This window comes from Apium graveolens, chromosome 11 (assembly GCF_009905375.1).
Source record: "Apium graveolens cultivar Ventura chromosome 11, ASM990537v1, whole genome shotgun sequence".
Lineage (NCBI taxonomy): Eukaryota > Viridiplantae > Streptophyta > Magnoliopsida > Apiales > Apiaceae > Apium > Apium graveolens.
In genome coordinates, this window is record NC_133657.1 from 101827867 (window position 1) to 101830301 (window position 2435).

The 2435-nt window shown below is 41.0% G+C and overlaps 1 non-coding gene across 1 annotated transcript; it reads right to left on the bottom strand.

The window, feature by feature from the left end:
- Positions 1-1364: 1364 nt before the first annotated feature.
- Positions 1365-1471, bottom strand: LOC141698990 (small nucleolar RNA R71). Its single transcript, XR_012565483.1, has one exon. It is a non-coding gene; the product is annotated as a small nucleolar RNA R71 (small nucleolar RNA).
- Positions 1472-2435: the final 964 nt, after the last annotated feature.

A 2435-nucleotide genomic window follows, 5' to 3' on the forward strand; every position in this document is an offset into this window, starting at 1 on the left:
TTAATACCTTAGTGTGTGATGATTGTATGATATCTAGTATTGGTTGTGCTTATTCGTCTTATGTGCGTCGCGAACATATAAGATAGGGTGTTAATCTCTTGTGAAGCGATGGTGGATCTTGAGGTTTAGAACTTGCCATGCTAGCATAGGTTCATGTATGTGTATTCATGATTAGTGGGTAACTCTAACCGTTTTACTTGCCCTGTGTAATCATAAGGAATAACTTGTGCTTAAATCGTTATATTGTCAAATTCTGTAGACATATAGGGTCTCAACATAATTGATGCCTATTTAACGTCTATCTTAATTGTGGATGCTTGGTAGAATGGTATTAGTACAATGAAAGTTGGCTTTTATCAGTTTCGTGTTGTTCAATTAATATCATCACTGTTGCATGCTAAGGGTAATGCCAATGACTATTGAAGGAAGTAGTAATGAAGTTGTGATCTCATGTGTGTTTTAATATTGTTAATTCAAGTGTCAATTAAGTGTTTAATTCTCATAGTTAATTGTAGCTACTAATTAGTTAATCAAATCTAAGTGTTATTGTCTTAACATTGAGAAGTAATTATACATTGGCAAGTGAGTGTTAATTGAACATAATTAGTCTGAGTCTCTGTGGGAATGAATTAGAAAGTATTCTATATTACTTGTGATCGCGTATACTTGCGTGTATTATTAGCGCGTGTTTCCGCCCTAACAAGTTTTTGGCGCCGCTGCCGGGGACTCGGCGTATTTGTTTAGTTTATGTACTTACCATCAGTGGTCATTAGGACTCATTGATTAAGACGTGTTACTTGTTGTTTGCGGTTGTGTTTCAGGTACCTTAGCGAGCATTTATGCAAACACGTTCTCGTACTCGCAAGAGGACTTTAGATACGGCTGAGGAGACAAACGAAGTTCTTGATATTCCGGAGAAGATAGATTTTGAAGATTCAGATTCAAGAAGTGAGCAGAAAGAGCCAGTAATAATGGGTGATCGTATAGTTCTGGCAGATCCAGCTCTTATGGACTTTTCTCGGCCTAAAATTGATGACATTCAGTTTAGTATCATGCACTCGGCTATTGAGGCCAATATCTTTGAAATCAAGCCGGGCACTATTCAGATGGTGCATAATTTCGTTTCTTTCGGAGGTGCTGCGACTAAAGACCCCAACATGCACATAAGGAATTTTGTCGAGATCTGTGGTACTTTCAAATATAATGGTGTGACTGATGAGGTTATCAAGCTGAGGCTTTTCCCATTCTCACTGAGGGATAAAGCTAAGGACTGGTTACATTCTGAACCAGCTGGGTCCATCACTATTTGGCAAGATCTTGCGCAAAAGTTTCTGGTAAAGTTCTATCCAATGGCGAAGACTGCGGCTATGAGGAGTGCTCTTACTCAGTTTGCGCAGCAACCTACAGAATCCATGTGCGAAGCTTGGGAGCGCTACAAGGAGATGTTGAGAAAGTGTCCACATCATGGTATGCCTGATTGGATGGTGATCACTGGTTTCTATAATGGTTTGGGGGCCCAATCTCGGCCCATGCTCGATGCAGCAGATGGAGGCGCCTTGTGGGCCAAAAGTTATACTGAGGCTTATAATCTGATTGAGATGATGGCTACAAATGAGCATCAAAACTTAACTCAAAGGATGATGCCTGGGAAGATAGCAGGTATTTTGGAAGTTGATGCAGCTACAGCTATTACAGCGCAGCTCCAAGCACTGTCTATGAAGGTCGATCCTTTAGCCACCTATGAAGTCAATCAGATAGCTATGGTCTGTGAGCTTTTTGCAGGTTCTCATGCTACGGATCAGTGTTCTCTTGTTAATGAATCTGTTTAGTATGTGAACAATTATCAATGACCGCAGCAGCCTGTGCCAACTACTTATCATCCTAACAACAGAAATCATCCAAATCTCAGCTGGAGTAATAATCAGAATGCTATTCAGCAACCATATCAGCAAGGCATAAGTAAAGAGTTTAATCCACCTGGATTCTAGCAACCACAGCAGTATGCTCAAAGGCAATTATATCCTCAAAAAGGAGGTGCAGCTCCACCCTCTAGTGCTGATTTTGAGGAACTTAAGCTATTGTACAAAAGTCAGGCGGTTTCTATCAAGACCTTGGAAAATCAAATCGGTCAAATAGCCAATGCAGTGCTCAATCGTCAACCTGGCACACTTCCCAGCGATACTGAAGTGTCAGGCAGGAAGGAAGCTAAAGAGAAAGTCAAGGCTATTACCTTAAGGTCTGGAAAAGTTGCTGATGCTGAAAAAGCAAAAGACGGAGAAGCTGAAGTTGGTGATGAAGAAGCTAAGCAACGGGAGAAAGTGGCGGAACCAAGGAAGACTACTGTTGAACATACTCTGCCTGAGGGTAATACAGGGGAGAAACAACTCTATCCTCTACCACCTTTCCCTAATAGATTGCAACAACAAAAGCTGGAT